The sequence below is a fragment of the Montipora capricornis genome, chromosome 7 (assembly GCF_036669925.1).
Source record: "Montipora capricornis isolate CH-2021 chromosome 7, ASM3666992v2, whole genome shotgun sequence".
NCBI classification, from domain to species: domain Eukaryota; kingdom Metazoa; phylum Cnidaria; class Anthozoa; order Scleractinia; family Acroporidae; genus Montipora; species Montipora capricornis.
The window spans coordinates 5609919-5621605 of NC_090889.1; the positions used below are offsets into that span (position 1 = coordinate 5609919).

At 39.5% G+C, this 11687-nt stretch overlaps 1 pseudogene; it reads left to right on the forward strand.

The window, feature by feature from the left end:
* The first annotated feature begins 4961 nt into the window (after nucleotides 1-4961).
* LOC138056862 (uncharacterized) lies at nucleotides 4962-6461 on the forward strand (annotated as a pseudogene).
* Nucleotides 6462-11687: the final 5226 nt, after the last annotated feature.

Below are 11687 nucleotides of genomic sequence, written 5' to 3' on the forward strand. Positions count from 1 at the left end.
TGTAGGGTTAGGGTAAGACAACTGGCCAACTTCTGTGTAGATAAAGGCGAACGTAAAATCACTGACCAAAAACAACTACCTTACGAATTCAAATTTTCACGGTTACAAGTAAGTCAATATAAAATCTGGACTTCCCCTCTCAAGTTTAATACCTAAATAAATGTCCTTCGAAGACGTTTTTTATCAACTACTACGAAAAGTTTTGATTTTGATTTTAAAATTAAAAGAAATTCTTGTAAGTGAAGGTTTCTTAAATTATTTTGAAGTAAAAACTAACGGTAAAAAGACGCGACGTTTCGACCGAACTTCGGTCATTATCAAGCTAAAAATGTTTTTGCATAAGTTTAAATATTAAACAAAGAAGTAAAAGTATGTAAAGTATGAAAATGTAAAATAGGGGTATTAAAAAAACATGCAAGAATAAGATAATTAAAAATGATTAAAAGCCTTTTGCACAAATTGAGTCTGACTGTACATTGACACCTGGTCTCAGTTCATTAATAAAAACACATTTCACAAATGAGACAGTCAAACTTGTTCTTGCACTTTTTAAGATGGTAAAATTTCTGGTAAGATCATTGGGCACATAAGAATGTTTCACGGAAATGTTCCCCAATAGAGGAAGACGCATTCTTGTGCTCGTCTACGCCTTGTTACAAATGCCGCCGCGTGTAACCAGCATACCCTGCATCACACGGGTCGCATTTAAATTGATAAACAAGGGATTGTTGGTTGACAATAGACGGCTTGACTTCGCGCGGTTCCAGATGTTGTTTGATCTTGTGGCTGACAAACGTAGGCTGGAAGGTCACTTGAATTTTCTGGCCCAAATCTTTGGGTTGTGTATCAGCTGAAGCCTGGTCTTTAAATGGCAGAACATGATCTAATTCATTGTTAACTGCTGGTAACTGGATAACAGGTTGATCAGAAGCTTTGACTGTAATAAAGCACGAGATGGTGGAATTAATTAACCTGTCTGGGTAACTCAGTCGAGAAAACACCAATTTGAGCCGATCACATTCATCGTAAAAGTAGGACCAGTTGGGAGAAAAGCGGAAGGCACGATCAAGCATAGTTTTTCTTTTAAGAGAAGGAACTAGAATCACTTGTTCGCGAATCCTCCGTGCAGAGGTTGTAGACTCTGTGCGCCCATCAGGTTCCAGGTTAGCACACCTTTACGGCTTGCCCAAAACACAGAAGCAACAATTAGCTATGCGACCTATTTTGTCCGCTAGAAACACGTGCAACTTTGGTCTGACGAAATGGGTAGACGTCAAGGTCAAACCTCTTTCTATCAATCAGTACACGATTACTTATAGCTTTGAGTTCGTCAATGAAGTCCATGGACGGACAATCAATAGCGGTGATGTGCTGTTTCCTACGACGTCTCTTCGCTATTCACCGATGTGCCTCTGGAAGTGACAATGTATATTCTCGCTGATAAAACTTTCGTGAATGATTGGTTCAATGTAACGCACGGCCTCAACCTAACTAAGCAAGAACTTGTTGATCTCCTTAAAGGCCCTACAAAGGACCAACTTTTTCTGTTCATCGGTAAACTCTACAATCAGACAGAAGGTGTCACTATGGGCTTCCCGACCAGACCATTAATGGCCAACATTTTATGTGCACCATAGAAGAAACTCTTGAGCGCAAAGGCAAGATGCCTGCATACTACAGGAGATACGTGGATGACACCTTAACTACTATGGCAGATAAAGCATTAGCTAATAACTTTCTTTCGACTCTTAACCACTGCCACTCTTCGGTTAAGTTCACTATTGAAATTGAGCATAATGGGATGCTTCCGTTTCTTTGCACACAGCTGCTAAAAAAATCTATGCAAATCAAAACCAAAGCATACGTCCAGCCTTGGCTACCAACACCGCCCTTTCGCTGCATTACAAGAGCCATGTTTATTAAAAATTATGTACAAGTACAAGGAAGGGTTACGTTTTTTTTTGCAAACGTTGGCCGTGTAGCACTTATATTTCAACAGACTTAACTATTAGACGGTGATGTGAAGTGCTAGTTTTTTGCTTGATCGTGCCTTCTCTTCCAACTGGTCCTACTTTCCCGATGAATGTGATCGGCTCAAATTGGTGTTTTCTCGACTGAGTTACCCAGACAGGTTAATTAATTCCATCATCTCGCGCTTTACTACAGCCAAAGCTTCTGATCAACCTGTTATCGAGTTTCCAGCAGTTAACAATGAATTAGATCATGTTCTGACAGTTAAAGACCAGTCCCCAGTTGTTCAAACGATGGATAGCGCTATCCGCCGGATAAATCACTATCCAGTGGATAAGTCATAGCGAAACCAATTGCGCTATCCAATAGATAGTGATTTATCCAGTGGATAGCGTTATCCACCTTTTGAACAACTGGGGCCAGGCTTCAGCCGATATTGTACGAGCACAACTCAAAGATCTGAGCCTGAAAATTCAAGTGACGTTCCAGCCCACGTTTGTCAGCCACAAGATCACACAACATCTGAAACCACGCGAAGTCAAGCCGTCTATTGTCAACCAACAATCCCTTGTTTATCAATTTAAATGTGACCTGTGTGTTGTTTACACAAAAAGTAACAACCGGTTGGTTATACGCAGCGGCATTTGAATCAAGGCGTAGACGAGCACAAGAATACTTCTTCCTCTATTGGAAAACATTTCCGTGTAAAACATTTTTATATGCCCAATGATCTTACCAGAAAGTTTACCAACTTAAAAAAGTGCAAAAACAAGTTTAACTGTCTCATTTATGAAATGTTTTTTTATTAATGAACTGAGACCAAGTCGTAATGTCAAGTAATTTTTGTTTATGCGGATATATACAATCGCAATGTTACAGGAAGGAAATCTAATAATACACATTTTGTGACGTCATAACCTCCGCCAACTATCATCACAGTTTCCAAATATGTCCAAATTTTCTTTTTGATTACATGACTTATCAGGTGTAATAAGCTATAATAATACCTTTTTTATTTGAAACAAAGGAACAACTCTGCAGCTTCTCTTCGGAGACTATGGCTCACAATATATGATTGTTTAGAACTTTCCATAGAGCAATATAGTTAGGTTAGCCCCCGTTAGTTTTTAATCCTTGATAAACCTGTCTTTTTGGTAGCCTGTAAAATATTCAAAGAAAGCAACATCACTGTATGGATAATGTATTCAGGTTCCAGAGAAACTGTGGTGCCATGTGAGTAGGGGAGTGAAGCCATGTTGGTTTTACAATAGACCATTTTACAGTTGTAGCTAAGTTACCTGGCCTGCGAATGTAAGCGAGGCTGCCGGTGACCCTGTTTTGATACAAACCTCCGTGCTTTTGTAATGTTAATACGGACTAATTAGAATTACAACAACACAATTTGCATGATAAAAGCAGTCAGGGCTGTATCAATGCAAGGTCACCGGTAGCCTTGCAGCCATTCATAGGCTAGGTCGCTGAGCAAACAACTGTAGAATGGCCTATTACCGAGTGTGACTACTTGTAGAGAGGTTGAGAACATTGACATTTTAAGTGTGCCCGCCCTGTGCTGGAGGTTGTTTTTGTGCTTAGTTACCATTGGTACTTGTTCCAGTACCAGTCATCTATGTATACAGTTTTTGTTTTGTTTTGTCATTTTTTATTTTTATTTTACACAGGCCCATATTGATAGCAGTTTTTATAACTGAAATGGTTATCCAGTTAAAATATATTGTTATTATTATAATTATTTTGATCATCATCATTGAACCCAGCATGGCAAATTTCTGTTCATCATGGTAATATTTCTGGTACCAGTCAGTTTGCAAATGATGTGTGCACGGGCATTACTAAACCACGAAACACCGAAACAGCGAAAACACCAAAACCCCATGTATGATCCCACCATACGATGAATACTAACCGACAAAGGTTGGATTTGAGATTAAATATCGAACGTTATTGCTCCTAATTCATTGAGATTAAGATTAGGATTCAGATTAAGACTGAGAACCTTTGTTGGTTAGTATTCAATGTATGGTGGGGTCATACGTGGCGTAGTTACTAAAACGAGGACAACGGCAAAATCCCATCATGCACCTACTATTTGGAAATAACTAAGGTGAAAATCACCATGTTTGCTCATTTTTTACCAACATCACAGAAATCGTAAAAAATTTAAGAGTCAATACGGCTTTGAGGGACGCTGTCCAGAAGCTAGAGAGATTTGTATGGATTTTGAGCCAATGACTGTCTCAAGACCCAAAACTTGATCTCTGTCCAACCTAACTTTATCAACCTTGGTCAAATAGCTAATCACAACGTTATCTTTCGTGTGATGGTGCCAATTTATCAATTGGTTAAAATTTGAAACTCGCCTCAGTTCCCTGCGAAAGTTGGAAATGGCCTATAGAAGAAGTCCTTGAAATTGCTACATCCCATTTTTGAAGAGTCAACCCAAGGGGATGGGGGAGAACAGCCATAACATGTTTTTGAAGATAACAACATAGTCCATTGATGGTCAAATCTTGGTAAGTGAAATATCGACCATTTTAGCTGTTAGAAGTAAAAGGGAAAGTACACTTTTTACATGGGCGGATAGTGGTGCAATTTTGTGGGTTCCACGCAATTCATTTACTTTTGTATGACTCAGCCTCTTCTAGCAAAAAATGTGCTTACATTTCTATGTCAATTTTATAAACGTTGACTCACTTTATCCAGATTAAGCAAGCCTTTCACCAATTTAATATTTGATAATCTGTTTGAATCTCGCGTGCGTTGACACTCGGGATGGGGGAGGGACTCCCTTCTTTGGCCTAATGTATCAACGATAAAATGATATATGAAATGGATCATATATGAACTGCGGATATGAAATCAAGTGAAGCTATGATCCTCGCAGTTATGAACGCAATTTTTGCAATTGCGTAAAGAAGCCTGAAAAATTCAATTCAGGACTTCAACAGGGTTTGAACCCGTGACCTCGCGATACCGGTGCGATGCTCTAACCAACTGAGCTATGAAGCCACTGACGTTGGGAGCTGGTCATTTGTGGGTTCTAATGTTCAGTTGGTTAGAGCGTCACACCTATATACCTCTCCATGGTCCTGTGCGTAGACTTCAGTCTGGGGGCTTTCCAAATTACGAAGAGGATCAATTAGGGTTTTTAAGTATCCAATGGCGTCGCCAGAGCCGGCAATGGAATGGTTGATCAGCCCACGCCCAAATGGTTGGCCCTCATGTGATCTGGTCATGGAAATATTCGAATCTGGTTGTCATTTAGCACCTGTTGGTAGAGGAAAGCGCCTCCATGACCCTGTGAATGTAGCTTATTATTGCCAAAACACTGAAATAGCACTGGCCACATCCACAGTACCTGTGGCTGGAAGCAGCACCGAAGGGGTATGGGTAATTGAGGAAAGCGAATGGAGAACATCATTTTCACTGGCGGAAAACAAGCTTGGGGAAAGCGTTTCTCCTATCCAGTGACATGTCATGGTTTTGCTAAAGATCCTAAAAAAAGTCCATTTTCCTGATGTGATTTCAACGTACTATTTGAAGAACTTTTTGTTGCGGGAATGTGAGTGTAAAGGCGAGGACGTCTGGAAAGAGGACAACTCTGCCAGCCGTCTTCTGTTCATGCTGGACTGCCTCCAAGAGTGCCTGGAGGCGTATCACTTGCCGCATTACATCATGCTGCAGAGCAAACTACTGATGTATGAAGAACCGAAGCAGCCAAAGTTGTTGCTGAGGTTAGAAAACACATTTTGCCAAAGACGTTCGGTATACTAAGAAGGTTTTAGTCACTGACTTATCAACTGCAAACATACCTTAAAAATCTTGGTTTGCATCTAGAGGGTGATCTCTTGAGAATGCAAGACAAGAATCTCCCAAAGAAAGATCACACAGAGTTGCTGGTGGCTGTGTACTCAATTTCTTCTGGGTATGTGCAAGGATGTCATAGCAAGTGTACAAAGAATAACCCCACCAGAGCGTGAGGAAACCAAAAAAAAAAAAAAAAAAAAAAACCTGATTAACGTTAGTTTGTATTGTTACCAATTTTTCCTTGCAACTTTTGGTTTCTCAACGATGACAAGAGCAAAGGCACGAAACCAGTGGACGAAGATGGATTCGAAGTATTTGTCAAAGAAGAGATTGCGAAACTTTGTTGTGACGAAAATTTTGCTTTACTAGCACTAGTCTTCTTAGACCACACAAGGAAAGGAGTTGAATCCTCTCAAACAATTCTCACTACAGAGTTCATGGGGCTTTTGAGAGAAGAGCAGATGAGAATAGCACTAGAAGGAGTGGAAGCGGCCAAAGCTACATTGAAGGGAGTGTTTGATTGGCTAATGAGAAGTGATCTGGAAACAATTGAAGGGAAAACGAGCAAGGTAGTTCAAAAAGTGGCCGACACAGTTCTGGTTACATAAGAAGACGTAAAGAGGGTAATGGATGTGGAACTCGTGGTGCTGTTTCAAGAGAAATGAAGGCCGGAAGCAAATGAAGAACCCTTAAACTTCAATGGGAATTAAACTTGAATGACCAAATGTAAAGAAAAAACACTGAGAAATGTTGAAACATAAATGAGGTCTGAAAAGACCAATTAACAATTACTTAGATGATCTTATGAGTTCCTTTAACTGGTTTTAAATTGCTCAATTGTACATTGTGTTTCAGTCCACAAGCCATAGCTGGGGTCGCTGAAAACTTTAGAAGTGTGACTTATCATGTGCCTTATCATGTGCCATATCACGATGACCTTCTTGGTTGGCCTTGTTTTAGTTATAATATGAAATGCGATAAGGATAGCTTTTCATTCCGCTCGTGTCTGACCAAATGATAACGGCTGCAGCCAAGAACAATAAGCTGAGAACAGTCATCCGTCAGCACCACAGTCCGGAAACCTCGTTACATTGATGTGGTGCAGAACGATATTTTAATGAACATTGACATCATGCAAGTAATTTTAATGGTGGTCCTTGATCTTAAAGTGGCCTTTGACACGGTGGATAATAAAGGCCTTCTGCAAGGCCTCCACATTCATTTTGCAATGGGTAGAACTTTACTGTCGACTACATCTCAACGCACCTTTAATAAATGATGTTCTTTCAAATACCTTAACTTTGGCGTTTCCTGAAATGGTGGCTGTGATGAGACGTTACAATTTTTTTTAAAAGCTTTCTCCAAGCTCTTCGAGATCATTGGAATGCATGCGCACCTGCCTCAACAAACCCACATCACGCCGGTCACACCTAGTTGTGTCTTGCCTTCGGATCGGACTAAGGAGTGATTCTGAGGAGACAGAGATGGTTACTGACGTGGAATCTCTGCATGGCAATGCATGGCTGACTGGTGAAAAGTAGAATGGACTGAATGAATGGATAAACTGAATTCAAACTCAAATTGATGCAAAGGAGTTGCAATGCTGTCTAAAATACGCCCAAATAAGTTGTCGCATTACTGTTTGAACATCATACTTTTCTAATTGTACACATGCCTCAACTAAGATTACAAAAAAACCATTGCGATGACATGTTTCAACGAATCTTCAAAAAATGGCAAAGTTAAGATCAAGAAACAAGTCTACTGCACATGAGAACTTGCCTGGGTGGGCTAGGCAATAATTCATCGAAATATCTTCGTTCCAATTCCTTTCGTTCTTTTGACTGTTCACTGAACAGTTTATCATGATTCATATTTCCTTAAATAACATGTGCTTCTCCGTTTGAGATAAGGTCAAGATTAAAGCTTCCATGTGAAGCATGAGGAACTTTACGTTGGCCCACCAGGGACATGCGGCAAATTAAATAAAGTTGCTGCAAATTTATAAACGTTGCCGCAAATAAAAAAAAAATGAGTTGCATCAAATTAAAAGAATGTTACTGCAAATTAAAAGCACAAAATATGCTCACACACATTTCAGTAATTCTTTGCGAAACTATCGCGATAACATCGTGCCACGCTCGTTCAAGGCTGTATTCCTCGTTCCTTTAAAGTGCCCCTGTGATAAAAAAAAAACACTTCCTTTTTTCCTTCAGATTTTGAAAGTGTGTTTGCTTAACACCTGACTGGCAAAATTTTGATCTTTGATTTTTATCCAAAGGCCGTTTACTTTGAGTGTAAGTTTTGGATTTCACGGTCCGCCATTACTCACGTTCAAAACTGACCGATTGGACCTCAGACGGTTGGATCCAGGGAAAAGTGACGTCAGAGGCTCACTAGCTTAAAATTTCAGCGTGTGAACGCAGCTTATTATATATGCAAAGCGTAAGTTTAAAAGTCTGAAAGCCCAAAACCCCCGTGCTGCATATTAATTCTGCGGCGTACACACGTATTGCATTCTTAAACTAGTGAGCCTTTGACGTCATTTTCTCCTCGATCCAGCTCTCTCAAGAACATAATGTTAGTAACCCTAACCCTAACCCTAAATAGGAAAATTACAGTTAAAATAAAGAGGTGTCTTTTTGAAATCAAGGCTTAAAACGCGGGTCACTTAGTGTTTTGTTGACATTGTTTTGAAAGGCAAAGAAAAATATGAATTGATTTTTTGGTAACAGGGGCACTTTAAACTTGTATCATTGACTCCTGTTTCCTCAAAATGTTCTGCACCTCTTGCGGAACAGAATGGGTTTTGGTGGCACATTTTTGTCATCGGTGTGGACACGCAATTCCTAGTCACAACGGCTTGATGACAACGGTGCCATGGGAATAGACAACTTCATTATATTAAAATTTAGTCCTAAACAAAAGACATCATCTCGAGGCTCTGGGGAATAAACTCATGAAGTCCTTATATTTATTCCCCAGAGCCTCGAGATGATGCCTATTGTTTAGGACTGAATTTCAATATATCGAAATTGGTCAATTTAGACAATGTTAGGATTCTCTAATTTTAACCCATAAGAGACTCGCTCGAGTGATTAATAGTTATTTAACAAAAGCACATTTTTCATATGATTGGCTGAATTTATATTAAAGACGAATCATCCGAATGGGACAAACTTGGGCAAATGAACATATCGGTCGTTTGATAATTCGTCTGTATACAAATACAGGAAATTACGAATTATCATGGTAGTTCGTCTTGACAGACGCCCGATCGTGGATACTTCGTCCAGACAGATGATCCGTCCCTTTTCCCGTATTTGTACACAGACGAACCATCAAACGAATTATTTGAATTTGCCAAGTTGGTCCAAGAGAGACAATCCGTCGGTAACAGTTACACTTGACTATTGATTCGTCTTGACGAATGTTTCGACTGGACGGAAGAACTGTGTGTACTATAAATTCCCCCACCCCCTCCCTCCCCCCTTTTTCGTGTAATATTTGTGACCAGGAGACTCCTGAGGTTCCATTTTCAAAAAGTACGACAAATAATCATTGGAATGAGCAATTAATCCATACTCCATAATATCTGATTTAAATGCAGTGTCATCGTTGCTAGAGGGTCTCGCTAATAGGTAACCGCGCCTGCGTGAGCACTGGAAACTACTTTGGTGTACTTGTGAAGTAATCCCGTCAGTCTTCGCGGTGGGGGAAGCCATTCTGTTTTTCGCGCACTCAGCTCTTCATCGGTAAGTTCCTGAAAGAGGAAAAAAAAACGTTTGGGTCTGTGTGAGAGAAAGACATCAGTTATTTCCCCACCGTCAACATGATAACCATTTCACACGTGCAACACGTTTTGTAAAACCAGTTAGCAAAACTAGTAATAATGTTACTCATGAATAAGCGTCTAGCTGATAAAAGGTCATTTTGCAGCACAAGCTTTTCAGCAACCCAAAAGGTATTTGAAAAATCGAATTAAAGGCAAAACAGTTTCTGATGTAAACTAAGGAATTATTGGTTCGAGAACTTATGGTTCTTAACCGAAACAACAGAAGTTGCTTTAATAAAAATAGAGGTTAAAGAGCCTGTGTCACGGCAGTGCAGTTGATTTTGTGTAGTTTTACCAATAACGTGCCCCAGTTCTCGTTATGCAACTTGACGTCAACCCAGAAATAGCTTTTAAAAACACAAATCAAAGTTTTGTCACAAAAATGTTTGTCTCTAAAAATACCAACTTAATTAAACCTTGGAAAACGGTTAGGCTGGACAGTTAGCAAATCCACTTTAATCTTCTTCAATTTTCCCCATCCCTGTCTCCTTTTGTATTTGCTGTTTGATTCAAACCTTCCTTTAAGGTTTTAAGCAGTTATTTTTAAATCTTGCTTGATTTCACTGAATTTCGCTAACTGATGATTTCAAGACAATAAATAGATTGTCGCTGTTTCTCTGTCCAGGAAACTCAAAATAGCGTAGGTGACGTCATGTCAAAAGCAATGTCAAAGAGACCAAAATACTCTTGTTTTGGTACACAAGAACAACAACAATAACAGCAAACATCTATTTATTTTGCCACAAATATAGAAGAGATATTGCTAAAGTAAGGAACTTAATTGGGCAAAGAGCTACTTAGAATACTTGGGATTAAACGAGCTAATTACTTAATTGGGTTGTTATTAAAATATGATAAAAACTGAAGTAGCCAAAAAGTAACTGAACAAAATCAGCAAAACTAATGATAAAAAAACAAAAATGGTTTAAAAAAGCAAAATGCAAAAAACAGTAACATAAATAAATAGTACCAGCTAGTGCATGACAGAACGAAAAAACCTGGATTGAGTTGAATTTAAGATTGTACTCAGATCGAGGAAGAATTGGTCAGGGCTGGCATTTTGGTAAGATTGGATTAGTTTTACCATTTCTATGCCGCGATTTGTTCGATGATTTTTATTGAGAATACCAGTTTTTCAAAGAATAATGGGATCAGCCGTGGTGCTGCGAGGAAGGGGACTGAAGCATGAAAATTAAGTTTATTCTAACGAGTTGATTAAGGGAAACGAATCACCGTAAAAAGGTTTGTAAGCTAGGGTTATCCCTTCATATACATACCACAGATAATGGTGCATTTTCCGTGTCTATGATAACTATATTACTGTCTCTAAGCAATCCGTTGGACCACCCACTTGAGCCTCAGGGGATACGTGACCAATCATAATGCCATGGGAAGCTCCGCTGAATCTGCCATCTGTTACAAAGGCCACGCTTTTGCCCAGTCCCGCGCCAACCAAGGCACCACTTGGTGACAACATTTCCGGCATTCCTGGGCTAAGGACAAATGCACAAAAAAACAGCTAATCTAAAACAAGTCATAGTTAAGTATGACTGCCATGTTTAATATCGTAGAATAATTGGTATTCTGTATCATAATAATATACATGCAAAAATTTCAGTGTGTTGATTGGCTGAGAGTACGTCACTTTATCCCAAGCAGAGTGCAGAATAGTGAATTAGTGCAGATGGTTGAAATTAGTGCAATAAAGATGATTTTTCTTGTAAAATTTGAAATAAATAAGCACTTGTTTCTACGTTTACTCGTGCTCAAGGCATGGGCAAACGGATCCAACATTTTCTTCAACATCCGTTCGATTTTGTTGAACAGTGATGTTGAAACTGTTTGCAACAAACTCAACCCACATATGACGTGGAGTCTGGAATTCGAACCCGGGCCACAATGGTGGGAGGCTAGTGCTCTCACCACTGCGCGATCCCTGCACCCCAGGTGTTGGCGACTCCTTTCCACCATTAACTGTACGTCGCATTCAGGTAAAAGTGGGGGTTTGTCTGAAGACTGCTTACTTCCTACTATTATCTGGATTTACACAGGTATA